This window comes from Sphaerodactylus townsendi, linkage group LG14 (genome assembly GCF_021028975.2).
Source record: "Sphaerodactylus townsendi isolate TG3544 linkage group LG14, MPM_Stown_v2.3, whole genome shotgun sequence".
In the NCBI taxonomy this organism is placed as follows: Eukaryota; Metazoa; Chordata; class Lepidosauria; order Squamata; family Sphaerodactylidae; genus Sphaerodactylus; species Sphaerodactylus townsendi.
The window spans coordinates 42050347-42063566 of NC_059438.1; the positions used below are offsets into that span (position 1 = coordinate 42050347).

The following is a 13220-nucleotide window of genomic DNA, read 5'->3' on the forward strand; positions in this document are numbered from 1 at the left end:
ACTTTTACACCCAAAAAGCCTTTTATTTCTGCTTCTATGGAATTCCTTACAGGAGGAGGAGGAGGAGGAGGAGGAGGAGGAGTTTGGATTTATATCCCCCTTTCTCTCCTGCAGGAGACTTAATGGGGCTTACAATCTCCTTGCCCTTCATCCCCCCCCCCCACACACAACAAACACCCTGTGAGGTAGGTGGGGCTGAGAGCGCTCCGAGAAGCTGTGACTCGCCCAAGGTCACCCAGCTGGCGTGTGCGGGAGTGTACAGGCTAATCTGAATTCCCCAGATAAGCCTCCACAGCTCAGGTGGCAGAGCTGGGAATCAAACCTGGTTCCTCCAGATTAGATACACGAGCTCTTAACTTCCTACGCCACTGGACAAGGGAAGAGGTGAAGTAAGTTAGTATTAATAATAGAAGATATCTCAAAAGCTGCAGAAAGAGGGCTGATTGGGTTCTTATACATTGAAGCAGCCCATTTGCCCCGTGTTATTTAGAGAGACGGGAGAAATCAACTCAAGAATTCCACACGGAAATCCCCCTGAAAATTCCAGGGACTCTCTAGCCCCGACTGCCTTGGGTCTTGTTATGGGTAGCCAGGGAAGACGGGAGGCTGTACCACGGCAGGACCTTGCCTTGGGCTTGCTTTGCTTATGGATACTAGAACTAGAACCAGGGGGCATCCATTGAAAATGCTGGGGGGAAGAATTTGGATTAATAAAAGGAAACACTTCTTCACGCAACGTGTGATTGGTGTTTGGAATATACTGCCACAGGAGGTGGTGATGGCCACTAACCTGGATAGCTTTAAAAGGGGCTTGGACAGATTGATGGAGGAGAAGTCAATCTATGGCTACCAATCTTGATCCTCCTTGATCTGAGATTGCAAATGCCTTAGCAGACCAGGTGCTCAGGAGCAGCAGCCGCAGAAGACCATTGCTTTCACATCCTGCACGTGAGCTCCCAATGGCACCTGGTGGGCCACTGCGAGTAGCAGAGAGCTGGACTAGATGGACTCTGGTCTGATCCAGCTGGCTTGTTCTTATGTTCTTATGGATGGTTGTGACAGTTTCTCGGGCCAGCCAGACGCCTCCTGCTCCTTATCAGAGTTTCGGCCTTGGAGGAGCTACACAGCCTGTGAATGTTTAGCTTTTGGAGGAAACCATTAAGGAGGAGGTGCATAGAAGAGATACAGGCTGCTGGTTTATGCCCCCAAATGTGCCCCCCCCCCCCAATTCATCTATGGATTTAATTCTGTGGAAATCATTACTTTGCTTCGTTTCTTTTTTCAAAAAGCCACTTTCATTAACAGAATTAATACTGAATATGCAAAGGAATATGCAGAACTAGTCTCTTGAATATTTGGCTACTTTGGGGCCTGAGGGGAACATTATAGATCAGCACTTACACTGGTAACTCGCAAGATGTGCCAACCTAGGATACACAGAGGTCCGCTGAGACTGCCCCGGGAACCGGCCTCCGGCAGCAAGCACTTTCTGTCTAGTAATCTTTTAGCCCACAGAGCCTTGTCTCTCCACACTCCAGAAAAACTACATGTCAGCAATTCCGTGACAAAAGGGAAAGAAAACACTGGGGATCTAGCACTCCCTGGCTGGAAGCCATTACCACAAAGAAGACAGAGCATCTATGCAGACAATTTCCCCCTGCATTGCTCTTGAACACCTATAAGCATAAGCATTTTATTGTCATTGTGCACGCACAACGAAATTTACAGCAGCATTCCTCGATGCACACAAATTCAGACTCATCCCCCATCCTCACTTTCCCCTTCCTCCACCCATCCCTACACAGCCCCAAACACATCAACACAAAGCCTAGCCACAGCTCTAGAGTAGAAGCTAAGCCTCTTTGTCCTAGTTTTGATAGACCTGTATCGTCGGCTGGATGGTAACAGTTCAAAAAGGGAGTGTGCTGGATGAGACGGATCTCTCAGAATATTTTGGGCTTTTTTTAGGCTTTGGGAATTACAGAGTTCTTCCAAGGAGGGGAGAGGGCAGCCGATAATCCTCTGTGCAGTAGTGATCACCCTTTGGAGCCCCTTCCTATCTGCCACTGTGCAACTGGAGAACCATACACAGATGCAGTAGGTTAAGACACTCTCTATAGCACAGCGGTAAAAGGACACCAGGAGTTTTCCATTCAGTTGTTGTTTCCTTAAAAGTCTCAGATAGTAGTAGAAGAAGAAGAGTTTGGATTTATATCCCCCCTTTCTCTCCTGCAGGAGACTCAAAGGGGCTGACAATCTCCTTGCCCTTCCCCCCTCACAACAAACACCCTGTGAGGTAGGTGGGGCTGAGAGAGCTCCGAGAAGCTGTGACTAGCCCAAGGTCACCCAGCTGGCGTGTATGGGAGTGTACAGGCGAATCTGAATTCCCCAGATAAGCCTCCACAGCTCAGGCGGCAGAGCTGGGAATCAAACCCGGTTCCTCCAGATTAGATACACGAGCTCTTAACCTCCTACGCCACTGCTGCTCCTTTCGTTGTACAGTCTTTGCTGGGCCTTCTTAACCACCGCGGCAGTCTGTACGCCCCAGGTCAAGTTCTCTTTAATCAGAAATTTAAAACTAGCTTGGAACAAGGGTGTAAAAGAAGGGCCACGGAGCAGATCTGGAAGCAGGGACAGTTAACAGATGTACTGCGAAAGTCAACCACATCAGTTGCCGTCCTGAGCTTTTAAAACATTTTCCTTAACAAATACCCATTTGCGCTACAACTTTTATGGGCTCAACGCAGTGAACTTACCTGAATTAGAGTAAGATCGTCAAGACGTAATCTGAAGAGGTAGTTTCTAAAGTGGGGGAAAGAAGGGGAAATAACCACAGTTAGGAAAAGTGAAACTGGAGACCAAGTTCTTTGTATTCCTTTAGATCAGTGTTTCCCAACCTTTTCAAAGTCACGGTACCCTTGACCTTACTCTTCATATCTCACAGTACCCCTGCCATCCTCCCCCAACCTTCCTCTCTATTCCCCCAGCTCTGCAAGTCTTCCAAGCGAAGGTGAGAGCACAGCTACTTTACAGAGCTCCTATTTGGCTAATTCCGAATAACAGCATTATAAAATCATTCCACTCCAAATTCTTGCACAAATAATTTGGCGTGCCAAACTGCGTCCTGTACGCAGTCTTATGTTTAGAATCTGGCCAATATTCTATAGAGGCCACTATTTGGCTAATCGTTATAAAATTCTGGTTAAATATTCACTACCAGAAACTCATTGACCCAACTTACCTTGAGTGAACTCCACCATTCAAAATGGTGCACAATAGTTACAGCAAAGATCGGGGAACTGGGTTATGACAGTGACTCCTTCAATATGCTAACCTTTACTAAAACTTTTGACCTCATTAAAGAGAGGCTGTTAGCAATGGACTATCAACAACTGCAGAGCTTGGCAAATAAATCTTGTTCACCAACAAATATGTCAATTCCTTTTATGCAGGGATACCCAGCCTATTATATTACAGCGCTCACAAATCCCATACACAGGAGAGCCTATATTCTGACTAGATTTAACATCATGCCATCTCCGCTACATAGAGGAAGACTTAAAGGTCTTCCAAGCGATAAGAGGTTCTGTACCTGTAGCATAGGACAGCTGGATTCCATCCCACACATTCTCCTGAACTGCGTATTATACCAAGAACTCCGATCCAGCCTGCTATCCCAAGCTATAGACCAATAATATGATTGATTATACTGAATCAGATAAAGTAGTTACGCTTTTAAATTGTCAGGATTTTCACTGTTGCCTTATAGTGGCAAAGTTTTTGTCAGAAGTTTTTAAACTGAATGTATGACAAACGCGGAGTTTTTTACTATTCACTTTTAACTGGAACTGTATTTTTTAACTGGAACTATATTTTAACTGGAACTATATTTTAACTGGAACTATTGTGTATATGCCAAAAAAGGCTTATTGAATTGAATTGACCTTTCTCCCCAGTTCCCCTGCTTGCCCCCCCCCCCCCCACCTTCCCCTTTCTGGCCCCCCTGGGCCATCTCCATATTCTTGCTGGTGCCGGCGGGAGACACCACAAAAGTGAAGGGGGCTGGTAGCATTGCCGCGGTACCCCTGGGACATGCTCACGGCACCCCAGGGTACCAGGGAACCCTGGTTGGGAATCGCTGCTTTAGATCCAGATCCTTCAAAGCCATGCCACACAATAAACAGGAACAGAGTCACAATCAATCCTGGCTCTATGACAGATATGCCCATACAACACATATGTTTCAAGAGGAATCATATTCACACTTTGCAAAAGTTGTTAGCCAGTTCTTAAATGACATAGGTGAAGTGGCCGGAAGCTGGGATTTCGATCTTAAGTGACATGAGCAGAGTCATGTGAGGAGTACAACTCCTCTTCCTCGCTCACTACAGATCTCTACTCCCCCCTTCCTTCGTGTTCTGCTCCTGTCAGTCAACGGATCTTCTGGAGCCGCAGGCAGGACAAAGTGGGAGTCTGTCGCTAGAGGGGAGAATCAGAAAAAAAAATCAACCTCCTCTCCATCGCAAACGGAAATGGAGTTCTTCAGAGGAATGAGTGTTGGCCAGAGTGCGCCTGGTGCACACTCTGTGTTTTCTACCCTGCCCCCCCTCCGTGGTGCCCCCAGCCCCCCTTACCTTGGTGCAGGCTGGAAAAGTGGCCTGTTCCCTTCAGGCTGAAAATGGCTTGATGGGAACTACACTTCCCATGAGATCCTGGGGCTCGCAAGGTCTCCTGGGAAGTGTAGTTCCCACAAGGCCATTTTCAGCCTGAAGGGAACCGGCCTCCCGCCTGCAGTTTCACAAAGGCAAGTGTGTGGGGGGGGCGGGAGAGGGCACCACAGGGGCGGGGGGTGATTTTCTGAGCGCACCCCCCAGGTGTGCACCCGGTGCGACGCACACCCCTTGGCAGCTCTTCCTCTGCTGACCCCATACCCAAGATGGTGTGGGGCGAGCCTGGCTGACCCTACTCGCTGGTGTTCAGCTGCGCCTCATGGCCCTAAAATGTTCCCCCAGGAAGTGGCACCTGAGGCTCCCACTCTCTGGCTTTCCACAAACTATGCACAACTGAGAGATTCAAAAGGGCTTTTCTATGCAAGCAATAAACTTGGATGGTACTAAATGATTCACAAATTACTTGGATAAATTATTAAGGACTGCAGTCTGTGTTTTATTACGCATAACTTGCTATAAATGGGATCCGGCTAGGCAATTCTTGCGTCATGTGATGTGTCATGTCAATCCTTAGGTTTTGCTTCAGTTCTGTTTTTAGACTTCTGGTTGGTTCTGCAGCCCTGATTTTATTGCATTTTTTCCTGAGCATCCCATCTTGTTGATCATATTGATCATGTAATCCGGAGAGAAAGACTCAGACTATAAATTATGTAAATAAATAAATATAAATAAATCTCCTCAAACTGACTGCCAGTCCAAGTCAAATCTACTCGAACACTCGAACACTCGAATCTACTCGAATCTGCTAGAACACAGCCATACAGCCCGGAAACCACACAACACCCCAAATCTACTCGGTTTTCCAGACAACACTTTAAGCAACTGAGGGCCAGACGACGCCCTGGAGTTGAGGTGGTTTGGCCCAAGAGGAAGCAGCTGTTGATCTCTAACTTATATGGAATAAAACCTCTTCATAACATCACAATGCTGGTGGTTTATTTCAGTTTGAAAGGCTTGCTTATATTAAATCAAGCCTTGCAGTTCAACATCTGCTATTTTCTACTTTCCCTCTTTCTTTACCGTCAGCCTCGTGGCCTCTGTTATCAAAACCAGCTGAAAGCTATTTTGGAATCTCCTGCTGCCCAGAACATGTGCACACGTGCACACGCACGCACACACACGCCCACACTTTGCAGCGGACAATAACTCTGTAGCATGAAAACCAGAATACAAACTCTCTAATGCAGCTATAAAAACTTCTCATTTTAAATTTATGTCAAACCTTTCCTATCCAACATTTCTCCCCCAGCCATCCAGTAGAGATCTCCCTGCTGTGCTTCACTTCTGAAAATTTGTGTTTTCAGCTCAGCCTCTCAAACACATTGTTTGCAAACGGTACTAAATCACGGAAAGACGTCAACTGTTACAGATGAAAACTGGCCATCCAGGGGATCGGCTGACACGTCTTTGATAGTTGTAATGTCAGGAGACAGTTTCTTCATATTTGGGAATCTCTTGTCCACTTTTCCAATGCAATACCCATCAGGGAGAATGATACCCCTTCAGTCAAGGGAAAGGGGCAGAGAGCCAAAAAATAATTTGCAGTTTGAATTTAGAGGAAAGGAGAGAAAGTTGAGAGGTAGCTGGAACCTGGAATGTTGCCTGGGGGGATATACAGGTTTCTCTCAAGAAATCTGCTACCTAAGAACATAAGAACATAAGAACTAGCCAGCTGGATCAGACCAGAGTCCATCTAGTCCAGCTCTCTGCTACTCGCAGTGGCCCACCGGGTGCCTTTGGGAGCTCACATGTAGGATGTGAAAGCAATGGCCTGCTGCTTCTGCTGCTTCTGAGCACCTGGTCTGCTAAGGCATTTGCAACCTGAGATCAAGGAGGATCAAGATTGGTAGCCATAGATCGACTTCTCCTCCATAAATCTGTCCAAGCCCTTTTTAAAGCTATCCAGGTTAGTGACCATCACTACCTCCTGTGGCAGCATATTCCAAACACCAATCACACGTGTGAAGAAGTGTTTCCTTTTATTAGTCCTAATTCTTCCCCCCAACATTTTCAATGAATGCCCCCTGGTTCTACAGACCACAGAACCCCCTGGTACCTGTGTTTAGAAATCTACTTGAATACGTTAAATAAAACAAATGATATAAGACAACAGGAAAATTGGATGTCTCTAACAGTAACAATATAGGGAGCATCCCTTCTTCGTTCAAGAAAGCTCTCTCTTCGACAGGAGTCCTGAAAAACTGTAAGGCGGAACAATTTAGGATGGCATTTAGCCTTAGGGCTATGGAAGGTGTATGGTTAGTAGGGTTGCAAGCTAGTTTCATGCCTTTGTACAAGCTTTGTAGGTTGTTGTTTTCAGTCAGAATGTATATACATTGTATTACTACCTCACCTCGTGTTGTTCCCTGCCTTGGTCTCTCCTGTTTTGGGAGAAAGGTAGTTATCCAACCAATTTCTCCAAAGGAATTTCAACGGATGTTTGGATGACAGAGAAAATGGCTGAGTTGGAGGTTTGATTCTATGGCATCATACCCAACTGGAGTTCTTCCCTACCTACCTCAAAATTCTCCTTCCACAGGCTCCCCACCCCTAAAATCTCTAGCGATTTCGCAACCCAAAGTCGACAACTGTGAAGGCAAGAGGTCACGGGAGGAAAAATCCTCCACTTCCCGATACCCGAAGGCAATGAATGTTCCCGAATTCCCCTAAGATTTTATGTGCCTTTGCGGGTTCTTTTCAGTTGTCCCGCCCTGTTCCTCTTTAAAATACATGTTTAACTGAATCACCTTAGGGCAGGGGTAGGGAACCTGCGGCTCTCCAGATGTTCAGGAACTACAATTCCCATCAGCCTCTGTCAGCATGGCCAATTGGCCATGCTGGTAGGGGCTGATGGGAATTGTAGTTGGCCATGCTGGTAGGGGCTGATGGGAATTGTAGTTCCTGAACATCTGGAGAGCCGCAGGTTCCCTACCCCTGCCTTAGGGAGCTGAGGTGATCCTCCAACCTTCATTTTCAATCTGTTTTACCTCACATAATCACACGAGAAGCTTTTTTAAAGGTTCAACAAATAAGTAGTAATTTTTTTACTGAACACTTCAAGGGTGTAGGACAGGAGAGAAAACTGTCAACAAGGAAGGAAGCAGTTTTTATTTACAGATATTAAGATACTTTCAAGGTTCAGGAAGGACGGTCGCTGGCTTTTTGAAAAGATGTCAGGGTGTCACAGAGTTCTTAATGCTTTCAAAATATAATAGACTTCTGAGATGTTTCAAATTTAGCCCAAGCTAACACCCAGAGGTTCATGTGGTAACTCTGGTTCCTGAAAACTGTGCGGAAAGGAATGTTTCTCCCAACATGCTTTCTCTGCAGGCTCCTCAAACTTTAGAATCCCTTCATGGAGTTTGAAGTAAATCCTTTTAAAGTACAAGGGATGAGAATTCTTTTCCCACATGCCGTGTAAATTCCCCTTCTGACCACAGAATGGTCTGATACAAACTCTTTCCAAGTCAGTTCCTTCAGTGTTAAGCCCCTTCCGCACAGGCAGAATAATGCGTTTTCAAACCACTTTCACAACTGTTTGCAAGTGGATTTTGCTATTCCGCACAGTTTCAACTATTTCAACAAAGTCAAGGAAGAAAGAGCACTGAAAGCAGTTTGAAAATGCATTATTCTGCATGTGCGGAAGGAGCCTTAGTTACCCACTCTGTCCAGAAGATGAATTAGCTCTGCTCTAAGCACCTGGGCTGGGGATTCTTCTCTCCCTAGAAGTAAATTCCCATTCTTGCCTAGAGTAGGGTCCCTCTTTCCCTAATGTTCTATTCTTGCCAATACCACAGGTCTTTCATGGAAACTAAGCATGTTCATTTTCTCTAGAACTCAGATTTGAACTCCCCACAAATCCTGTCCGAAGCTCTAAATTTTGTCTAAAACTCCTGCTACTTCCAGGCCTTCACTCAAACACTCAGGCTCTGTGGGGGGTTAACACAGAGGGGGGATCCAGCAGGTTCTCACCAGTTCCCGAGAGTGGGTGACTAATTATTTGTGTGTGCCGAGAGGGGGTTACTAATTGGGTCTGCTTTTCCGTTAGAAATTCCATTAGGTCCAAAAATCATAAAGTCCTGTTGTTTCCTATGTGGCTGGTTAGCGAAGGCAGAAAACGGGATAATTCTCCCTGTTGGGCTGTTTTAAAAACATGTTTTAGAAATATGGTAAAGTTCCTTGTTTAAGGAAAGTCTCCTTCTTTTGATTTCTAGAAACAAAATTAAGTATTTGAAAGTATTAAGTATTTGACAGGCAGCCAATTCGAGGAGAAGTAGTTGGTTCTGTTGGCAGTAGACGATAGGACTTGCTATAATGAGTTTAAATTATGGACAGAAAGATACCAGCTGGAAATTAGGAACTTTTTTTTACAGTAAGAGTTTTTTACAGTAACAGAGAAATTATTAATGCCCCGCCCCCGGAATGGCCGGCCACGCCCCCGTCATGCCCCGCCCATCCCCATTGGCGCTACGCCACTGTTTGAATCCCACCACCATGGGAACCTGTTACTAAAATTTTTGGATCCCACCACTGGATTAACACTTTACACTCTGGCTTTTCTGCTGCTACCTGCTCCTACGGCTGATTCTGCATGGGCCAAAGACAGCACTGTGAAAACGGTGTGAACATGGTGTTAAAAGGGTTCAAAACAGTGTAAAAGGGTTTATACTGTTTTCACACCGTTTTCACACCGCTGTTTTTGGCCCATGCGGAATCAGCCTTAGATTCATCACAGCACAGACGAGGAGCTTTTGAACACTCACTGAACTGTCTCGTCCAGTTTTCTTTTAGTAGGCCAGTTAGAGATCAGGAACGATAGACAACAACAAAGCTAGAACAGGCTCATGGGTTTCTGCATTCCAAAAAAAGGACTCTGCTTAGAAACCATTCCTGATGTTGAGATTCTTCCATCTTGGTTCTATTCACCCATTTGATGGGAACCAAATTTCAACAAAGTCAAGGAAGAAGCAAGGACCGTTCATGCCACAGAAATCCCGCCACATGCTCTCTTTAGACTACTTCGTTTCAGCAAGAAATTGTTTTGTTGGCTGTTTTTGAGATTTTAACCAGCTTGCAAAAACCAAATGACCAGCAGATCAAAGCCACTTCCTGAAAGTACCATAATTAAACTTCAACGGATCCCCCAAAAATACCCTCTAGAAGGGCAACTCTGCATTTGAAGGCCGCTGGAAACTACCATTTTAGCATGTAAACAGCATTTCCAGAGCAATTACAGAAGGCTCTTCAAAGACATATTAGCCTGGCTTCGTAGTGTGCATGGCATTAATGTGTACCAAAGAGCGGAACACGGGGTCAGTGATAGGATAGCTCAGGGGACCCCAAACTTTTTGAGCCTGTGGGCACCTTTGGAATTCTGACACAGGGTAGTCGGGGCAACCACAACATGGCTGCCTCAAGAGGCTGAGCTGACCACCAAATGTCACGGAGTGAGGTTTTGCATAACTTTAACAGCAACTCTTCCTCTTTATAGGAACATACTGTTTAAAAATATTTTCTTACAAACACACAGTTTACCTTCTGCCACGCAGTGAAGATCCTTGTCCTTTGGAGGAAACAGATGCCAAAGCAATATATTTTTGGGAATCTGTACAGCCAACCAACTTTCCAATAGCCAATCAGAAGTCTCTCGTGGCCATGCCTGCTTTCCCTAAACACTTGGTGGACGCCAGTCTCGGCGTGTGCCATGGTGCCCACAGGCACAACATAGAGGACCCCTAGCTTAGCTCTTCCCTCCCCACAAAGCTTCAAGCAATGGCTACTTGTTTATAGTTTTCAAAGTTAAACATGTATGTAGTGTCGAAGGCTTTCACGACCGGATTCAACTGGTTGTGGTGGGTTTTCCGGGCTGCGTGGCCATGATCTGGTGGATCCTTAGGAACAAGACCCACCAGACCACTGCCACACAGCCCAGAAAACTCACAACAACCAGTTAAACATGTATGTTTATTTGTTCATTCACTTTATTAAAATTGCTAGTAATCTAAAAATAGTTGTAAAACGGCTTTGGAGTTGGTGACATTACTAGTACTGGGCAACTGACAGGCTCTACAGGGGATGACAAAAATATTTCAACCACTACTGAAGTCTGTGATTAATTTCACCTGATGCTGACGGTGCCTCTGCCCCCCCCCCCACTCTGATTACAGGGGTCCTTAACATCAGTAAGACCCATTATTCCTTTCTGGGGAGGGTCGTATATGGGTTTTGTGGGACGTGGTTTTAGAATGTAACTGTTTTTAAATTGTATGTATGTTTTTATGTATAATATCTTATATTGTTCACCACCCTGAGCCCTTCGGGGATAGGGCGGTATATTAAATCTAATGAATGAATGAATGAATGAATGAATGAATGATCGGGGGGGGGGGGGGCTGACTCTTTTTCTGTGATATGAGATGCAGTAGCTGAATTTCTCCAAAAATAAAGGAACCCTTTCCCATGGTGAATATTGCATACAATGCAAGAACCTGAATTCTTCAGATTCTAAACCCTTCCTTCGATAATGCTTCCTGGATAAAGACCAGTATATTTTATGGCAGACATATACCAGTCAGAGAAAATCAGCCGGCTGATAATATACATTATAACAGTATCCCCTCACCTTGCTCCAATAATAAGTTCTTCTTGTCTGGGATCAAATGTTATCTGTGAAAAGTCAACAGCATTTTCTGCTCTGAAAACACGTAACCAGGGAGCAATTTCTATGGAAATAGAAAGAAATATTTAGCATTTATATAGCACATTTTGAACATTCCAAGCATTTCACATTCACCTTCATTAAGGTAGGTCAGTCTAATTATCCTCCTAATGCAGATATCAATCCAAAGGTATCCCCTCTAGGTTTTCATTTGCCTGTTGTTAACACCTCCGACTGTATTCTCAATGCCATATAAGAATTCACTGGCTGCAGAGATGATGCGGAGAGAATGTGAAGGTTCACGTGCCAGTCTTATAAATGCATGCTTTTCCTCCACCTCCCAGATTAATTTCCCCCTCTCTTCTTCACTGACTGTCATTTTGGATTACCTTGTGCCCCAAAGCAACCTCTGGTCAATTCAAGCCAGGTTCCCTCATAACACTTTAAATCACATTAACCATTGTTTGAAGTGACGTGTTTGTAACTTGAAACTTGATCATGGTTGAGAAGGGAAGAGAGAGCTAAATGCTCCAGAGAGGAGACAGATGGATAGAGAATAACGATAGAATAGGGCCGTGGTGGCGAACCTTTGGCACTCCAGATGTTATGGACTACAATTCCCATCAGCCCCTGCCAGCATGGCCAATTGGCCATGCTGGCAGGGGCTGATGGGAATTATAGTCCATAACATCTGGAGTGCCAAAGGTTCACCATCACTGGAGTAGGGTATAGTCTCCAGAGAGGTTACTACTTCTTTGGAAGTGCCCTCTGGAAGAAGAAATGCTTTCACCTAGGAAACAAGCAACCAGAGGACCAAACTAGAGGTTACAGTGGCCACAAAGCCAAACTTTTGGTGGGGGGGGGGCACTGCTTCAGCACTTGAAAATGCATGGGGAAATAAGATCTGTTGCTTCCATCGCTAGCCCAATCAGGATTGGTATCTCAAGGCAACTTTTAAATAAGTTAAATTCTCCTCTAAAATGGCATTGGATGAATTGGCCACCATCATATCTAGTTTGCCCTGAAAAAGATCAACCCGAGTACTTATTACTTATTACTACCCTGTTTCCCCAAATATAAGACATCCCCTGAAAATAAGACATAGTAGAGGTTTTGCTGAAGTGCGAAATATAAGGCATCCCCCGAAAGTAAGACATAGCAAAGTTTTTGTTTGGAAACATGCCCGACGAACAGAACACAGAAAAATAAGACATCCCCTGAAAATAAGACATAGCGCATCTTTGGGAGCAAAAATTAATATGAGACACTGTTTTATTTTCGGGGAAACACGGTATATCCAGCGGTCTCAAATTTTCTATTTATTTAACTATACTTATTACATTTAAAATACAATAAGACATAAAAACATAATTAAAAATTAAAACCTAGATGGCAAATAACTTTGGATTTCATTAGAATAACATAATTAAATAACCCCACCAACATTAACAATAGAGAGGAGGAGAGAAGGGAAGCCATTTGGGTGGTACAACTGTAGTTGACTCAGCCATATGCCTGGTAGAACAGCTCGGTCTTACAGGCCCTGCGGAATTTCATCAGGCCCTGCAGGAGAGACCAGCCGCTGAGTGTGCCCCCCCCCCATTCCATGGGTCCCCAATATCATCGGGATCCATCATTGGGACCCATAGGTCCTCAATATCATCAGGACCCACTGTTCTTCTAGGAGGATGAAGTTTGCATGCCTATCTTAGAATCAACTGCTGTTTCTATTATATTTATGGAACCATTGATGATTTTATATATATGGTTTTATATGTTATAATAATCACCTAGCCCTTCGATAGCTTGTATATTAAATTAAATTAAATTAA

The 13220-nt window shown here is 44.7% G+C and overlaps 1 long non-coding RNA gene across 1 annotated transcript; it reads right to left on the reverse strand.

Moving 5' to 3' along the window:
- Positions 1-2533: 2533 nt before the first annotated feature.
- LOC125443374 lies at positions 2534-11454 on the reverse strand. Its single transcript, XR_007246111.1, has 3 exons — positions 11353-11454; positions 2757-2802; positions 2534-2621 (listed from the first exon to the last, which is right to left on the reverse strand). It is a non-coding gene; the product is annotated as an uncharacterized LOC125443374 (long non-coding RNA).
- Positions 11455-13220: the final 1766 nt, after the last annotated feature.